We start from the raw sequence: 19,045 nt of genomic DNA, 5'->3' as shown, positions 1-19,045 counted from the left end.
GAGAGGGAAAGAGAGACAGAGAGAAGGGGGAAGGAGCTGGAAGCATCAACTCCCATATGTGCCTTGACCAGGCGAGCCCAGGGTTTCAAACTGGCGACCTCAGCATTCCCAGGTCGATGCTTTATCCACTGCGCCACCACAGATCAGGCAGTGGTGTGTCTTTGATGAACTTTTACTTCCTGGGTGTCCGGGTGACTGGTCTGCCAGAGGCTGATGATTAATCCTTTTATCTGACAAAAGGTGGTAATATTGGTTCTCAGACTGGGCGGGGGCACTCTTGCCCCAGGCTCTGCTGAGAGCAGCCCAGACCCCCACCACCCCCTCCACCCACCCCCTGTGGCTAGGGAGAAATCCTAGGGAAATTGGAATTGCTAGGGATTGCAGCCTGATTAGGCTACAGTGGTGTGGGGAAAGGAGGATTCATTCTAATCGCTCCTGGAAACCCCAGTCACCTTTTCTGGGCCCACCAAGGGAAGAAACTGGATATTCGATTCCACCTTCAACTAAAATGATGGTAACAGACAGGGGTGCCACCCTTTACAGCTCAGCCGCTCATGTCTGCAAAAAAAATTTTATTTCAAACACAAACTAAATAGTAAAATGTATAGCATGTATAGTATAATTATATAATGAAACACCATGTATCTATCATCTAGTTTCAATAATTATTTAATTGTAATTTTTATAATTTGTAGACTTTATAATTGTACCAAATCTAGTTTCATCTTTTCACCCTGTATTTTAATTTTTTTTTTTTTTTTTTTACTTATTGATTTGAGAGAGAGAGTGGAAAGAAATATCGATTTGTTTTTCCACTTATTCATGACTTCATTGGTTGATTCTTGTACCTGCCCTGACTGGGATTGAACTTGCAACCTTGGCTTATCCAGACAATGTTCTGACCAACTGAGCTACCCAGCCAGAGCCTTTACCCCTGCATTTAAATAAATTAAGACTTGCCTGACCAGGCAGTGTATAGAGTGTCAACCTGGGATGCTGAAGACCCAGGTTTGAAACCTTGCAGTCACTGGTTTGAGCATGGGCTCATCCCGCTTGAGTGCAGGTTCTCCAACTTGAGTGTGGGATCATAGACATGACTCCATGGTCACTGGCTTGGAGCCCAAAAATTGCTGGCATGAGCAAGGGGTCATTGGCTCAGCTGGAGCCCCCCTCCTCCCCACTGGTCAAGGCACATATGAGAAAGCAATCAATAAACAACTAAGGCCCTGGCCGGTTGGCTCAGTGGTAGAGCGTCGGCCTGGCGTGCAGAAGTCCCAGGTTTGATTCCCGGCCAGGGCACACAGGAGAAGCGCCCATCTGCTTCTCCACCCCTCCCCCTCTCCTTCCTCTCTGTCTCTCTCTTCCCCTCCCGCAGCCAAGGCTCCATTGGAGCAAAGATGGCCCGGGTGCTGGGGATGGCTCCTTGGCCTCTGCCCCAGGCGCTAGAGTGGCTCTGGTCGCAACAGAGAGATGCCCTGGAGGGGCAGAGCATTGCCCCCTGGTGGGCAGAGCGTCGCCCCCTGGTGGATGTGCCAAGTGGATCCCGGTCGGGCGCATGCAGGAGTCTGTCTGACTGTCTGTCTCTCCCCGTTTCTAGCTTCAGAAAAATACAAAAAAAAAAAACAAAAAAAAACTAAGGTGCCACAACTATGAGTTGATGCTTCTCATTTCTCTCCTTGTCTGTCTGTCCCTGTCTCTCTCTTGCAAAAAAAAGAAGAAGAAGAAGCAGGCTTAGCCCTGGCCAGATAGCTCAGTTGGTTAGAGCATTATTCCAAAGTGCAGAGGTTGCCTGTTCCATCCCAGGTCAGAGCACATACAGGTACAGATTGATGTTCCTGTCCTTCTTGCTCTTTCTCTGTCCCTTCCTTTCTCACTAAAATCAATTTTTTATTTTATTTATTTATTTATTTATTTATTTTTGCATTTTTCCGAAGCTGGAAATGGGGAGCCAGTCAGACAGACTCCCACATGCGCCCGACTGGGATCCACCCGGCATGCCCACCAGGGGGTGATGCTCTGCCCCTCTGGGGCGTCGCTCTGTTGCATCCAGAGCCATTCTAGCGCCTGGGGCAGAGGCCAAGGAGCCATCCCCAGCACCCGGGCCATCTTTGCTCCAATGGAGCCTTGGCTGCAGGAGGGGAAGAGAGAGACAGAGAGGAAGGAGAGGGGGAGGGGTGGAGAAGCAGATGGGCACTTCTCCTGTGTGCCCTGACTGGGAATCAAACCTGAGACTCCTGCATGCCAGGCCGACGCTCTACCACTGAGCCAACCGGCCAGGGCCTAAAATCAATTTTTTAAAGGGAAAACAATGTCTTTCATTGATGGGACATATGTGAAGAAAAAGAAGGAAGTAAACTAAAATTTTTATTGAGTATCTACTGGAAGTACATCTCATGAATTTTGCAAATCAATCATAAAAAAACTTATTTCTATTTTACAAATAATACAATTGAAAGAAAAGTGAAGACATATCTTAAGATGTATCTTAAACATATCATAGATTAAAATTAATTAAAATACAGTTTTGCTACAAATCTCTCAGTTCTTCTGACCATGCTGCTTTTATATGAACATGTAGAAAATATTCATAAGTTCTAAATACTTAATATTATTATTATTATTTTTTTTTCTGAAGCTGGGAACGGGGAGAGACAGTCAGACAGACTCCTGCACGCGCCTGACCAGGATCCACCCGGCACGCCCACCAGGGGCAACGCTCTGCCCACCAGGGGGCGATGCTCTGCCCCTCCGGGGCGTCGCTCTGCCGCGACCAGAGCCAATCTAGCGCCTGGGGCAGAGGCCAAGGAGCCATCCCCAGCGCCCGGGCCATCTTTGCTCCAATGGAGCCTTGGCTGCGAGAGGGGAAAAGAGAGACAGAGAGGAAGGGGGGGTGGTGGAAAAACAAATGGGTGCTTCTCCTATGTGCCCTGGCCGGTAATCAAACCTGAGTCCCCCGCATGCCAGGCCGACGCTCTACTGCTGAGCCAACCGGCCAGGGCTACTTAAAATTATTTTAAATTTATAATTTAGTTCGATTTATCCTCGCCAGCACTTATTCTGTGTTGTTTTGTTGATGAGCGCCATTCTGACCGGTGTGAGGTGATATCTCATTGTGGTTTTAATTATGCATTTCTCTAATGATTAGTGATGCCAGCTATCCTACTTTTAGGAATATACCCCAAGAACACCATAGCACTGTTTCAAAAGGAGAAATGCACCTCCATGTTTATGGCAGCATTGTTCATAATAGCGAAGATCTGGAAACAGCCCAAGTGTCCATCAGTGGACGAGTGGATTAAAAAGCTTTGGTACATATATACTATGGAATACCACTCAGCCATAAGAAACGATGACATTGGATTATTTACAACAACATGGATGGACTTTGATAACACTACACTGAGTGAAATAAGTAAATCAGAAAAGACCAAGAATTACATGATTCCATACATAAGTGGGACACAAAAATGAGACTCAAAGACATGGACAAGAAGGTGGTGGCCACGGGGGGAGGCGGGTAGGGGCACAAAGAAAACCAGACAGAAGGTGATGGAAGACAATTTGACCTTGGGTGATGGTTATCCAAAATAAGTGTCAAAATAACCTGGAGATGTTTTCTCTGAACATATGTACCCTGATTTATCAATGTCACCCCATTAAAATTAATAATAAAAAATTTATAATTCAAAACAAGTATCTTCTTTATGACATAGAAATGACTATATAAATTAGTAATTGGAATTGCTATACAGTATTTGTAATGCAAGTGTTATATTTACCCTATATCTATATATTATTTCATAAGAATCTGATGTTAGAATTAGAACATATATCCCTATCTTGAAATTAAAGTATTTTCCTAATATTTCTTGCTACTAAAATGTTTTTATAAAAATCATTGTAAAGTTTTTTTTTCAGCCAGATTACATCATTAGTCAGAAGAGTTTTTAAATAAATACAAAATTTAAAGAAATTTGAGAATATATGAATGCTCCATTAATCCTAGAATATACTGAGCCAACTCTCAACAGCATAAATTAAAAGCTATTGTAGTAAGAGAAACTTCCCAAAATCTTTTTTTTTTTTTTTTTACAGAAACAGAGAGAGAGTCAGAGAGATGGATAGGGACAGACAGACAGGATAGGGAGAGAGATGAGAAGCATCAATCATTAGTTTTTCATTGCAACACCTTCGTTGTTCATTGATTGCTTTCTCATATGTGCCTTGACTACCGGCCTTCAGCAGACTGAGTAACCCCTTGCTCGAGCCAGTGACCTTGGGTCCAAGCGCTGGTGAGCCTTGCTCAAGCCAGATGAGCTTATGCTCAAGCTGGCGACCTCAGGGGTCTTGAACCTGGGTCCTTCGCATCCCAGTCCGACGCTCTATCCACTGCGCCACTGCCTGGTCAGGCCCAAAACCTTGATGTATATATTAACCTTAAATTGTATTTTTTGATGAGATAAAACATTATAACTTTCTAGTAAATTTATATTTCACTATATTTTATAGTAGTTTGCATTATTTGTGCAAGTTATTGATGCATCTTGCTATAAAATCTGTTTATTTAAATCGTTTTGAAGGGAAAACTGTCCTTCCCAAACATTGACCTTAGGCTTACCATGTGTCTTGCTTTGCCCAATGGAATGGAAACTTTTCACATAGTAGTTTGCTGTCGTCATTTCCCCTTTGACTTCAGAATAGCAAGTGTCTTAGATGGCTTCTAGATAGTGATTGCTTCTTTACTTTGGGTTTAAATTTGATTTGTGTCACTTAAATTTTCTGAATTTCAGTCTCTCCTTGAAGTCCACCTTCTCTTCATAAGGGCCATTTCCTGTGGTGGCACAGTGAGTAGATCAAGTGTTGACCTGGAATGCTGAGTTTGCCGGTTTAAAACCCCAGGCTTGCCTGGTCACGGCACATATGTGAGTTGATGCTCTCTGCTCCTCCCTTCTTCTCTCTCTCTCTCTCTCTCTCTTTCTCCTTTCTCTAAAATAAATAAATAAAATCTTTGTTCCCCATCTCCTTCCTTCTCCCTGCACAAACTCTGCACAAATTGGCTTCTCATTCAGCACTCCACCATCTTGGCTGCTTCTCCTGGCCTCTTCCACGTGGCCTCTCTCTGCTCTCCTCTCTGCTCTGCTCTAATGCTAATCTCAGGAACCAAGTAAAATTAATTTTTTTTTTTTTTTAATTTAAGGCAGAGATAGACAGGGACAGACAGACAGGAACGGAGAGAGATGAGAAGCATCAATCATCAGTTTCTCGTTGCGCGTTGCAACTTCTTAGTTGTTCATTGATTGCTTTCTCACATGTGCCTTGACCGCGGGCCTTCAGCAGACCGAGTAACCCCCTGCTGGAGCCAGCAACCTTGGGTCCAAGCCGGTGAGCTCTTTGCTCAAGCCAGATGAGCCCGCGCTCAAGCTGGCGACCTCGGGGTCTCGAACCTGGGTCCTTCTGCATCCCAGTCCGACGCTCTATCCACTGCGCCACCACCTGGTCAGGCTAAAATTAATTTTTAAAAAAAGTAAAAAAGCCTGACCAGGCAGTGGCGCAGTGGATAGAGTGACTGGGATGCAGAAGACCCAGGTTCGAAACCCCAAGATCACCAGCTTGAGCGTGGGGTCATCTGGTTTGAGCAAAAAAAATTCACCAGCTTGGATCCAAGGTCGCTGGCTCAAGCAAGGGGTTAGTCGGTCTGCTGAAGGCCTATGGTCAAAACACATATGAGAAAGCAATCAATGAACAACTAAGGTGTTGCAATGCGCAACGAAAAACTAATGATTGATGCTTCTCATCTCTCCATTCTTGTCTGTCTGTCCCTGTCTATCCCTCACTCTGACTCTCTCTCTGTCTCTGCAAAAAAATAAAATAAGTAAATAAATAAATAAAGTTAAAAATAAAACAAAACAGAAAACTAGCATTAGGTGCCACCTATGGTGGCACAGTGGATAGAGTGTTGATCTGAAACCCTGAGGTCACTGATTCAAAACTCAAAATCCTAGGCTTGCCAGGTCAAGCCACATATGACAAGCAATGAGTGAACAACTAAAAGTAAAGCAACTATGAGTTAATACTTCTTGTTACCCCCTATTCCTGTTCTGTAAAATCAATAAATAAAATCTTTTTCTCTCTCTCTTTTTCTTTTTAAAGATTTTATTGATTTTAGAGAGAGAGAGAAATATGTTTAGTAGGGTGGGTGGAGAAGCAGGAAGCAGCAACTCATAGTTGCTTCTCACATGTGCCTTGACTGGGGCCTTGAACTGGCGACCTCAGCATTCCAGGATGATGCTTTATCCACTGTACCACCACAGGTCAGGCTTCCTCCATGTCTTTTCATGGCTTGTTAGCTGATTTTGTTTTAATGCTGCATAATATTCCATTGTCTGAATGTACCACAAAGTGTTTATTTATTGCCTGACCAGGCAGTGGTGCAGTGGATAGAGCATCGGACTGGGACGTGGAGGACCCAGGTTCAAGACCCCGAGGTCGCCAGCTTGAGCGCGGGCTCATCTAGTTTGAGCAAAAGCTCACCAGCTGGCTTGAGCATGGGGTCACTCAGTCTGCTGTAGCGACCTGGCCAAGGCACATATGAGAAATCAATCAATGAACAACTACTAAGGAACTGCAACGAAGAATTGATGTTTCTCATCTCTCTCCCTTTCTGTCTGCTTGTCCCTATCTGTCCCTTTCTCTGACTCTCTCTGTCTCTGCCACACAAAAAAAAAACACAAAAAAAAACCGTAAAAAAGAAAATTGTTTATTTATCCATTCACGTACTAAAGGACATCTTGGTTGCTTCCAAAATTTGGCAATTATGAGTAAAGCTGCTATAAACATTCTGTGTGGATGTATGTTTTCAACTCCTTTGGGTAAATACCAAGAACCATGGTTGCTGGATTGTATGGTAAGGGTATGTCTGGTTTTGTAATAAATTGCCACTGTCTTCCAAAGTGGCTGTACCATTTTGTGTTTCCCACCAACAATAAATGAGTTTCCATTGCTCTACATACTCAGCAGCATTAAGTGTTGTCAGTGTTTGGGATTTGTGTCATTTTCATAGGTGTATAACACCACATTTTTATTTATTTATTATTTAAAAAACTTATTCGTTTCATAAAATTTTTTAAATTATTTTGAATTTTAGAGAGAGAGGAATGGAGAGACTGACTGACAGAAATATTAATTTGTTCCTGTACGTGCCTTGACAGGGGATTTAACCTGCAATCTTGGCATATGGGGACGATGCTCTAACCAACTGAACAATCTGAACAGGGCCACTTTTTTTTTTTAGTTTAATTTTTTTTTCAGAGACAGAGAGAGAGTCAGAGAGAGGGATAGATAGATAGGGACAGACAGACAGGAATGGAGAGAGATGAGAAGCATCAATCATTAGTTTTTCGTTGCAACACTTTAGTTGTTCATTGATTGCTTTCTCATATGTGCCTTGACCATGGGGCTACAGCAGACCAAGTAACCCCTTGCTCGAGCCAGCGACCTTGGGTCCAAGCTGGTGAGCTTTGCTCAAACCAGATGAGCCCGCGCTCAAGCTGGTGACCTCGGGGTCTCTAACCTGGGTCCTTTGCATCCCAGTCCGACGCTCTATCCACTGCGTCACCGCCTGGTCAGGCCACATTTTTATTTTTGCAGAACATTTTATTTTATTTAATTTTTAGATTGTATTTATTGATTTTAGAGAGAGGAGACAGAGAGACAGAGAAACAGAGAGAGAGAAAGGGGAGGAGCAGGAAGCATCAACTCCCATATGTGCCTTGACCAGGCAAGCCCAGGGTTTTGAACCGGCGACCTCAGCGTTCTAGGTCAACACTTTAACCACTGTGCCACCACAGGCCAGGCTTGTAGAACTTTTTAAAGCAAGTCCCAGATAATATGTAATTTCCCCTGTAAATATTTCAATCCACATCTCCGACAAAGACATTTTAAAAACTCAATAATAATTGTATTCTATTAGCAATAATACCTAATAAAATTCATAATAATTCCTCAATATCATCCAATGGCTAGGCGATATTTAGAAAAAAAGTTTCTTTTATAATTAGTTTGTTTGAATTAGGATCCAAGCAAGAGCCACATTGGCCTATTATGTCCATTAAGTCTTTTTATCTCTATAATGGCCTACCCATCCCTTTTTGTTCAGCTGTTTTTTGTTTTTGTTTTTTTTTTAGCAAGAGGTAGAGGGCAGACACGGACAAACAGGCAGAAAGGGAGAAAGATGAGAAGCATCAACTCATAGTTGTGGCACCTTAGTTGTTCATTGATTGCTTTTTCATATGTGCCTTGACCAGGGGCTCCAGCTGAGCCAGTGACTCCTTGCTCATGCCAGCGAACTTGGGCTCATGCCAGAGATCTTGAGCTTCAAGCCTGAGACCTTTGGGCTCAAGACAGCAACCATGGGGTCATGTCTATGTTCCCACACTCAAGCCAGTGACCATGGGGTCATGTCTATGTTCCCACACTCAAGCTGGATGAGCCCGTGCTTAAGCCAGCAACCTCAGTGTTCTAACCTGGGTCCTCAGCATCTCAGGCTGATGCTCTATCCACTGTGCCACTGCCTGGTGAGGCTGCTTTTTATTATTATTATTATTATTATTATTATTATTTTTATAAAGATGGTTTTCTTTATTTTTTAAAAGATTTTATTTATTGATTTTAGAGAAAATGAGAGAGAGAAGACTGAGGGAGGAACAAGAAGCATCAACTCCTAGTAGTTGCTTCTCATTTGTGCCTTGATCCAGAAAGCCTGGGGTTTCAAACCAGCAACCTCAGCTCACCAAGTCAATGCTTTATTTACTATGCCACCACAGGTCAGGCTAATTTTTTTTAATTTATTGATTTTAGAGAAACAGACAGACAGACTGACAGGAACATTAATCCATTCCTGCATGTACCCTGACCAGTGATTGAACAGGCAACCGCTGTGCCTGAGGACAAGGCTCCCACCAATGGAGCCATCCAGTCAAGGCTGTTCAGCTTTTCTGAGGTATAATTGACAGTATATATTTATTGGTTTTTTTTTTAAGACTTTAATTAATTTTCAGAGAGGAGAGAGGGAAAGAAGGAGAGAGAGAGAAGCGGGAGGAGCAGGAAGCATCAACTTCCATATATGCCTTGACCAGGTAAGCCTGGGGTTTCGAACTAGTGACCTCAGTGTTCCAAATCTATGCTTTATCCCACTGCGCCACCACAGGTCAGGCAGACAGTATATATTTAAAGAAAACAATTTAAGTTTTGGCATATGCATACACTATGAAACCATCAGCACAATCAAGATAATAAACAGATCCCATTTTTTGCTTGTTTCTATTTCCAGACTTAGAGGGGTATTTTTTTGTTTGTTTGTTTTAAGATAAGAGATATTTTTGCCTGACCTGTGGTGGCACAGTGGATAAAGTATTGACAAGAAATGCTGAGGTTGCCTGACCTGTGGTGGCGCAGTGGATAAAGCGTCGACCTGGAAATGCTGAGGTCGCCGGTTCGAAACCCTGGGCTTGCCTGGTCAAGGCACATATGGGAGTTGATGCTTCCTGCTCCTCCCCCACTTCTCTCTCTCTGTCTCTCCTCTCTGTCTCTCCCTCTCCTCTCTAAAATGAATAAAAAAAAAAAAATTTAAAAAAAAAAACTCTTAAAAAAAAAAAAAAAAAAAAAAAGAAATGCTGAGGTTGCTGGTTGGAAACCCTGGGCTTGTCTGGTCAAGATACATATGGGAGTTGATGCTTCCTGCTTCTCCCCCACACTTCTTTCCCTCTCTCTCTCTCTCTCCTTCTCTAAAATGAATAAATAAAATCTTTTTTAAAAAAGATACCAGATTGTTTGAATTGCATTTTGTATTTGCTCAAATGCATCCTCATATTATCATTTAGCAACTCCCTCTATCCCGTATATCATATAAACTGGTACTCAGATTGAGAGGCTTGATTTGATTCAGATTCCATTTTTCAGGCAAAAATATTTCACACTAAGGACTGTCCACAGCATCTATCAGGAAGCCAGGAATTGTCTGGTTGACTCTATGAGAATAAGAGTCAGCTGGTATCAGCTGATCCCTCCATTATCAAGTTCTTTTTTTTTTTTTTTTTTTTTTTTTTTATTTACAGGGACAGAGAGAGAGAGAGTCAGAGAGAGGGATAGATAGGGACAGACAGCCAGGAACAGAGAGAGATGAGAAGCATCAATCATCAGTTTTTCGTTGTGACACCTTAGTTGTTCATTGATTGCTTTCTCATATGTGCCTTGACCGTGGGCCTTCAGCAGACCGAGTAACCCCTTGCTTGAGCCAGCAACTCTGGGTCTAAGCTGGTGAGCATTTTTTATTTGCTCAAGCCAGATGAGCCCGTGCTCAAGCTGGCGACCTCGGGGTCTCAAACCTGGGTCCTCGGCATCCCAGTCCAACGCTCTATCCACTGCGCCTCCGCCTGGTCAGGCTATTAAGTTCTTCATCAGCCTTTCACCCTGTGGTATTGGCACCATGGACGATGGCTGTCCAGATCCATTAGCTTATTAGGGCAAACAATAAACATTTATTAGGCATCCCTATATGCCTCGCACTCTGCTTAACACTAGGGACATAGAAATAAACAAAATATGGTCTCTGCCCTTAAGAAGCTCATAGGTGATGAGGAATACAGAGGGGTAAACATTCATCCATTTATTTATTACTTATTAGTGAATGCTATGTACCAAGCATTGTGCTAAATGCTGGTAATTGCACTATACTGTGTAATAAAAATGATAGCTAGCAAGTACTGGAGTTCACCATAGTATAAAAGACTTCGCTTGCCAGTCCTCATAAACCCTTTGGCTGCTTTCACTACATCCATTTTATAGATTTGGAAGCAGAGGCTTTGAGAGGTAAAGAGACACACAGTAACTGATAGAACTGGAATTTGAACCCAAGGCCGCAGGCCTGCAAAGATTCTGAATCTTCATGTTGTACTGCTAAAGTCAGGGCAGGCTTTATTTTCAGGTGCCGTCTGAACTGAGAGGCAAACCTCGCTTAATTTAGCAAGAAATGGTGTGTCGGGTTGACCTGAAATTCCAGACTTAGGGCAGCCGAGAGAAGATGGCAAGGGCATAGCCTGAGCTGCCGAGAGCTGGGCCAGACTGGAGCTTCCAGTATGTCAAGGGGTGGGGTGACGATGAGAACTGATAGCAGAGGGGCAGGCCCTGGCCGGACCGTTCGGTCCTCCAACCTGCCTGCAGAGCAAAAGGTATTTTCCCCATTTTCTGGAGGAGGAGATTGACGCTCAAAGAGATAAACAGCCAGGTCATGGCAAAGTTAGGTTTGAGGCTGGCACTCAGCTGTAAGATCAAATAGCAAAATGGTTCCCAGCACTCACGCTCACTTCCTGGGTCTGAATCCTGCTCTTCCATCTGCTAGTTATAAGCATCTGGATGAGCCGCTTAAACTCTCTTTGGACCTCAATTTCCTCTTTTGTACAAATGGGGATAATAATAGCACCTACGTTCTTGGGTGGTTGCCAGAATTAGGTGGAATAACCTACGTAAATGTGATGAACATGAAGTACTAAATAAACATTAATTATTGTTATTTTCACATTCTTCAATGCTCAGGAGTTGGGGCTTTCCCTGAACAGAAACTAACTCCCTCCAGCCTAACTCTCACCTCTCCTAAGCCCGAGAGTGGAGGAGCCTGCGGCAATGGAGCTCCACAGCTGGCTGGGTGCTCTCTCTTTGCACAGATACCTTTGTACTTGGTGACTCAAGAAAGATAAGGTGTTACAGAATAGCTCTCGGGGCCCCACAGACCTGTTGCTTCCTGTCTTCCACCTGCAAGCAGAAAAGGTCCCACCCCTGCTCTCGGAGCCAAGGGCCCTGTCCAGGTGGGATGGAGACATAAAGCTTACTTCCAAGTTTGACAAGGCCAACCTTCTACAGGCTCAGCAGCCAATGAAGTCACTCCCTGAACCCAAGTCACAGACACCTGGAGACAAAGGGCTTTTAATTTTGGGAGCGATGCTTTCACTTTTTGCAATTAAAATATTTTTTTGTTTAAATTTACTTATTGATTTTTGAGAGAGAGGATGGGAAAGAGAGACAGACAGAAACACCGATCTTTTCCTGTTAGGTGCCCTGGCCCGGGATTGAAACTGCAACCTTGGCCCATTAGGACGATGTTCCAACCAACCAAGCTATCCAGCCAGGGCAATATTTTATTTTTTAAATTTATGCTCTTGAATATTTACTGTAAAACTCAAAAAAAATTTTTAAGAAAGAGGATTTATTTATTTTGTGTGTGTGTGTGGCAGAGACAGAGAGAAAGTCTGAGAGAGGGACAGATAGACAGGAAGGAAGGGAGACCAGGAACATCAATTCTCCACTGTGACACCTTAGTTGTTCATTGATTGCTTTCTCATATGTGCCTTGACCGTGGGGCTACAGCAGACCAAGTGATCCCTTGCTTGAGCCAACGACCTTGGGCTCAAGCTGGTGAGCCTTGCTCAAACCAGATGAGCCTGCACTCTAGCTGGCAGCCTTGGGGTCTTGAACATGGGTTCTTCCGCATCCCAGTCTGACGGTCTATCCACTGCACCACCACCTAGTCAGGTTCAAACTTTGTTTATAGATTTCTTTTTTTTTTTTTTTTTTTTTTTTACAGAGACAGAGAGAGAGTCAGAGAGAGGGATAGACAGGGACAGACAGACAGGAATGGAGAGATGAGAAGCATCAATCATTAGTTTTTTGTTGCACATTGTGACACCTTAGCTGTTCATTGATTGCTTTCTCATATATGCCTTGACCGCGGGCCTTTAGCGGACCGAGTAACCCCTTGCTCGGGCCAGCAACCTTGGGTCCAAGCTGGTGAACTTTTGCTCAAACCAGATGAGCCGTGCTCAAGCTGGCGACCTCGGGGTCTCGAACCTGGGTCCTCGGCATCCCAGTCCAATGCTCTATCCACTGTGCCAACACCTGGTCAGACTTTTTTTTAGATTTTTATTTATTGATGTTTAGGGAGAGGGGAGAGAGAGAGAGAGAGAGAAAAGGTGGGGGAGAAGTGGGAAGCATCAACTCGTAGTAGTTGCTTTCTGTATGTGCCTTGACCGGGCAAGCCCCAGATTCTGAACCGGCAATCTCAGCATTCCAGGTCAATGCTTTATCCACTGCGCCACTGCAGGTCAGGCGAAGCTCTCATAATTTAATTTACCTTAATTTTTAAAGATTTATTTATTTATTTATTCACTTTAGAGAGGAGAGAGAGAGAGAGAAGGGAGTGAGGAGCAGGAAGCATCAACTCCCATATGTGCCTTGACCAGGCAAACCCAAGGTTTTGAACCAGCAGCATCAGCATTAATTTACCTTTAAAATGGAACTTTGTGGGCCCTGGCTGGTTGGCTCAGCGGTGGAGCGTCGGCCTGGCGTGCGGGGGGACCCGGGTTCGATTCCCGGCCAGGACACATAGGAGAAGCGCCCATTTGCTTCTCCACCCCCCCTCCCTTCCTCACTGTCTCTCTCTTCCCCTCCCGCAGCCAAGGCTCCATTGGAGCAAAGATGGCCCAGGCGCTGGGGATGGCTCCTTGGCCTCTGCCCCAGGCGCTAGAGTGGCTCTGGTTGCGGCAGAGCGAAGCCCCGGAGGGGCAGAGCATCGCCCCCTGGTGGGCAGAGCGTCTGCCCCTGGTGGGCGTGCCGGGTGGATCCCGGTCAGGCGCATGCGGGAGTCTGTCTGACTGTCTCTCCCCGTTTCCAGCTTCAGAAAAATACAAAAAAAAAAAAAAGGAACTTTGTGGCCCTGGCTGGGTAGTTCAGTTGATTAGAGCATCATCCCTGTATGCCAAGATTACAGATTGGATCCCCAGTCAAGGCACATATGTATACGAGTCAACTAATAAATGCATGAATAGGTGGATCAGCAGGTCGATCTTTCTATCTCTCAAATCAATCAACAATTTTTTAAAAAAATAATAAATGGGAACCTTGTAGGTAACACAATTTATTTATCAAATTGCAGGAGGTGGCTAGAACACAGTAGGGGTCTTTTTGATTTGTAGCAAAATCTCTTTCCTTTCCTAAGTCTCAGTCTTCTGCCTGTAAAATCACTCTGTTGGCCTGGGAGGAACCCTTTCATTTTCTTCTGCTGCTAAAACTCTTACTTTGAGCTTTTATTTATTTATTTATTTATTTATTTATTTATTTATTTATTACAGAGACAGAGAGTCAGAGAGAGGGATAGACAGGGACAGACAGACAGAAACGGAGAGAGATGAGAAGCATCAATCATCAGTTTTTTGTTGCAACACCTTAGTTGTTCATTGATTGCTTTCTCATATGTGCCTTGACTGTGGGCCTTCAGCAGACTGAGTAACCCCCCTTGCTCGAGCCAGCGACCCTGGGTCCAAGCTGGTGAGCTTTTGCTCAAACCAGATGAGCCCGTGCTCAAGCTGGCGACCTCGGGGTCTCGAACCTGGATCTTCTGCATCCCAGTCCGAAGCTCTATCCACTGTGTCACCGCCCGGCCAGGCTTACTTTGAGCTTTTAGAGATTGGGAACTGTGTCACTGGCCAGATTCACATCTCCTTCTCTTCTGGGACAGGAGTTCTCACATGAGTGATATTTATGGAATCATGATGCTGTTTATTAGTTTTTAGACTCAAACTCCAGACAATGCACAAAATGCCAAATTATAGTCTAAGAACAAAGTGGAAATATTATGAATAATATATAACTTTTAAAAATTGGAAATTGCTTTGAGAGGGGAAACTGAGAAGCTTGATAAGGACATTACATCCTCCTCATCTTCCAACAGTTATTTCTCTGGAGAGGGAAATTTAGGTTAAGTAGTGTGTTCTCTATTATTTGTTATATTATTATGCTTTATAACTTACATTGTGATATATTTATTCTCTTTTTATTTTAAATATTATCTCTTCAAAAGATAAAGAAAAATCAATAAAGCCCTAGCTGGTTGGCTCAGTGGTAGAATGTGGGCCCGGTGTGTGGAAGTCCTGGGTTTGATTCCCGGCCAGGTCACACAGGAGAAGCGCCCATCTGCTTCTCCACCCTTTCCCCTCTCCTTTCTGTCTCTCTCTTCCCCTCCTGCAGCAAAGGTTCCATGAGAGCAAAAGTTGGCCTGGATGCTGAGGATGCCTCCACGGCCTCTGCCTCAAGGGCTAGAATGGCTCCATTTGCAATGAAGCAACACCCCAGATGGGCAGAGCATCACCCCATAGTGGGCATGCCGGGTAGATCCTGGTTGGGCTAATGGGGGATCTGTCTCTCTGCCTCCCTGCTTCTCACTTCAGAAAAAATACCAAAAAGAAAGAAAAAGTAATAAGGGCAAAAGAAAATTTAAGAGATAAATTAAGACATAGGAGTAAGATAAAATAAATAGATATAGCAAAAAAATAAAAATTATTTGGTCTCGTCCTCCACAAGTGCACACTTGTTCTGACAGGGGTGAGCACTGAACCCTTTCTGGATATATCTAACATGGATTGAAGGGGAAAGGGTGGGGTTGGCAATGAAAGGAATCAAGTTCCTATACATGCTACAACATGGATGAACCTTGAAAACATTAGGCTAAGTGAAAGAAGCTCGTCACATATTAAATGATCCCATTTTTATGAAATACCCAGAAAAGTCAAATCTATAGAGACAAAAAACAGATTAGTATTGCCTTGGGCAGGGCAGAACTGGGGGGGTAGGAGGGAAATTTGGAGTGACTGCTAATGGGTATGGGACTTCTTTTTAGAAAGGGATGAATCTGTTCTAAACTTAGATTGTGGCAATGATTGTGCAACCTTGTGAATATACTAAAAAATATTGAATTGAATGCTTTAAATGGGTGAATTGTGTGGTTTATGAATTTTATCAAAATAAAACTGTTTTCTTTTTTAAGTGGAGAGGGAGTGTCTTGCTAAGAGCAGCCTTAGGCCTGACCAGGCGGTGGCGCAGTGGATAGAGCTTCGGACTGGGATGTGGAAGGACCTAGGTTCGAGACCTTGAGGTTGCCAGTTTAAGCGCGGGCTCATCTGGCTTGAGCAAAAAGCTCACCAGCTTGGACCCAAGGTCGCTGGCTTGAGCAAGGGGTTACTCGGTCTGCTGCAGCCCCACGGTCAAGGCACATATGAGAAAGCAATCAATGAACAACTAAAGTGCCACAATGAAAAACTGATGATTGATGCTTCTCATCTCTCTCCATTCCTGTCTGTCTGTCCCTATCTCTGACTCTCTCTCTGTCCCTATAAAAAAAAATAAAAATAAAAAATAAATAAATAAAAAAGAGCAATCTTAGTAGAGGGGTGATTTTTGCAGCCCTTTATACCCCCTACTAGTTTTGTTTCACATGTGCAAACATCTAGAAACCTGTTTACCATGCACATATATAATTACAACAACAATAATAATGATTCTCATTTATACAACACTCACTATGTTTCAGGTGCTTGTTTAAAGCACCTTCCCTTTTATTAGCACATGCACCTCTATGGGGAAGACACTTTCCTATCCCCACTTGAGGAAACCCAGAGGGAAAGTGATCTTCCACAGCTAGGAAATGGAGGAACTGTGACAAACCTGGCATGCGCCAAGCCTGGTGCTCAGCACTGGCAACACAGAAGTCCACCCTGAAAGCCACCACACCCTCCACTGTCCTTGAAGGATGGCCCAACCAACCCAGTGCTAGGGTGACCAATCATTCCTGTTTGCCAGGGTTCCTGGAATACAGGACTTTCAGTTCTAAAAACAGGAAAGTCCTGGGTAAACCGGAGTGAGTTAGTCTCCCTACCACCATAAGTGAGTACGTTGACTCTGTGTGTGTGTGCGTGTGTGTGCGCTCACCTACTTGGTTTTCCTAGGCTCAGCAGGTCTCAGTGAGAGTCCAAGTTTTATAGGGGGGGAGGGTGGAGCTGCCCAGGCTGGAGCAGATAAGGCAGGTGCAGGGAGCTTCCTGCGGGGGTGGAGACCTGCAGAGCAATAAAACCAGGGCAAAGAGCAAGATTTCCATTAAGCCTAAAAGAAAACTCTAGAGTTCAGAATGAAGATGGGGTCCCATCACTTTTCAGAGTGACTCACCAACATTTCATTTGCTTGCTCATCTATTCATTCATTTGGTAAACAGTCACCCCGGGCCCCTAGCTGTGACAAGTGCTTTTCTGAAGAAGGAGGAGCCTCCCTGCCCTTAAGGAGCTTTTGGTCTGGTGGAATAAATAGTCAAGGAAACCAGGTATTTACCTGGTTAAATATTAATAATATTTTACAACATGTAGAGCCTGGGCACTGGGCCAATTATAATGAACATCAGCCATTAAGACCAGAGCAGGATTCCCACACCACTGCTATGCCAGGCTTCACCCTTTTGGTTGCTGGGTGGTGGGGAGGTTTGGGGGTCACGGGAGGGGCTGCAGGTATGGGGAGCTCTTGAGGGACTCAGGAAAGCAGTTGATTACCAACTCATATGGAAAATTTTCAATGCAGTATTTTCGCAACTAGAATAGCCCTATCAGTGACTGGTTGGAGTTCAGCCCTGGTGATAAGAATTTGAGGTTAACAAAGCACGTGATGGGGAGGCACAAGGGGCTCGGGGAAGGCTTCCGGGGGAAGTGACATCTCAGATGAGTTAACTAGAGTGTTCTTGGCAGAGGGAGGAGGGTTCAGCATTTCAGGTAGTTCAGAATAGCTAGAGAAAGGAGAGGTCAGAGATTAGACAGGCAGGTAAGGAGAGCAGTGGTGGTGGGAGATGGTTAATCATGGTCAGCAGCTTGGACTGTGCCTCAGAGCAGTGGGAGCCATTGTAGGATTTTGATTAAGATCCAATTAAAAAATCCCCCAGAAGACACCAAGGAATCTATATTTCCAGACAAGAACCAAGGTTCAATGCAGTAAAAACGCCTGTCAGATGTAGCACAGCAGTTTGGACATAGAATAATGGAACTGCTCACTTCTAGATCACCTTCTCCTTTGAATACTACATGCAACAGAGGCAGCCTGCTTACGCTGCTCACAAAAATCAGGGGATCAGGGAACGTACAGAGATACTCCAGTACTTTCAGCCTTTTGTATAGTGCATTTTCACCAATGAAATAAAAGTTGGTTTTGCAGCTCATTTGCATAATCAAACAACTTTCTTTGACTTGTCGTTTGCTTTTCTGATGTTCTTGTTTAATAAACAAAAATCAAATGCTTCTTTTTTATTGCTTCTTATTCATTTTTATTTTTTACAGAGACAGAGAGAGAGAGTCAGAGAGAGGGATAAACAGAAAGGAAAGGAGAGAGATGAGAAGCATCAATTTTTCGTCGCGGTACTTTAGTTGTTCATTGATTGCTTTCTCATATGTGCCTTAACTGGGGCTACAGCAGACCAAGTAACCCCTTGCTCCTTGCTCAAGCCAGCGACCTTGAGTCCAAGCTGGTGAGCTTTGCTCAAACCAGATGAACCCATGCTCAAGCTGGCAACTTCGGGGTATTGACCTGGGTCCTCCGCATATCAGTATAACGCTCTATCCACTGCGCCACCACCTGGTCAGGCTCATATTCATTTTGAAATATCCCCTAATTTTTGTGAGCAGTATATATATGGAGCTTTAGAGTTTGCACAGTACTTACAGATTACAAAGCACTTCCCCACCCATACTCATTTAATTTTCCACCATAACACTTATTACAGGCAGTGATACCAATCCTATTTTGCAGCTGAAGGGACTGAAATCCAGGGAGGTTTCAAGTTCTAGTAAGTAATAAGACCTTGACTCAAATCCAAGCCTTAAGACTCCTCATCAAATTTGGCATTTGCATTAGTCACTTTGGGTTGTAAATGCCAGAAATAGAAGTGGTTAAACAGAAAAAGGAAATCTGGGGAGTCGTGTAGTAAAACATTCATGAAAGATAGAATTCAGGCACAGATGGGTCCAGATGGTCAAATTACTTTTTTTTTTTTTTTTTTCAGAGAGAAAGAGAAAGAGTAACATCAATCTGCTCTTGTATGTGCCCTGACCCGGGATCCAAGTGGCAACATCTGTACTTCAGGACGATGCTCTAACCAACTGAGCCATCCGGCCAAGGTCAAGTAGTCAAATTA

Source organism: Saccopteryx bilineata, chromosome 9, assembly GCF_036850765.1.
Source record: "Saccopteryx bilineata isolate mSacBil1 chromosome 9, mSacBil1_pri_phased_curated, whole genome shotgun sequence".
Lineage (NCBI taxonomy): Eukaryota > Metazoa > Chordata > Mammalia > Chiroptera > Emballonuridae > Saccopteryx > Saccopteryx bilineata.
Note: the sequence above shows the minus strand (reverse complement) of the source record.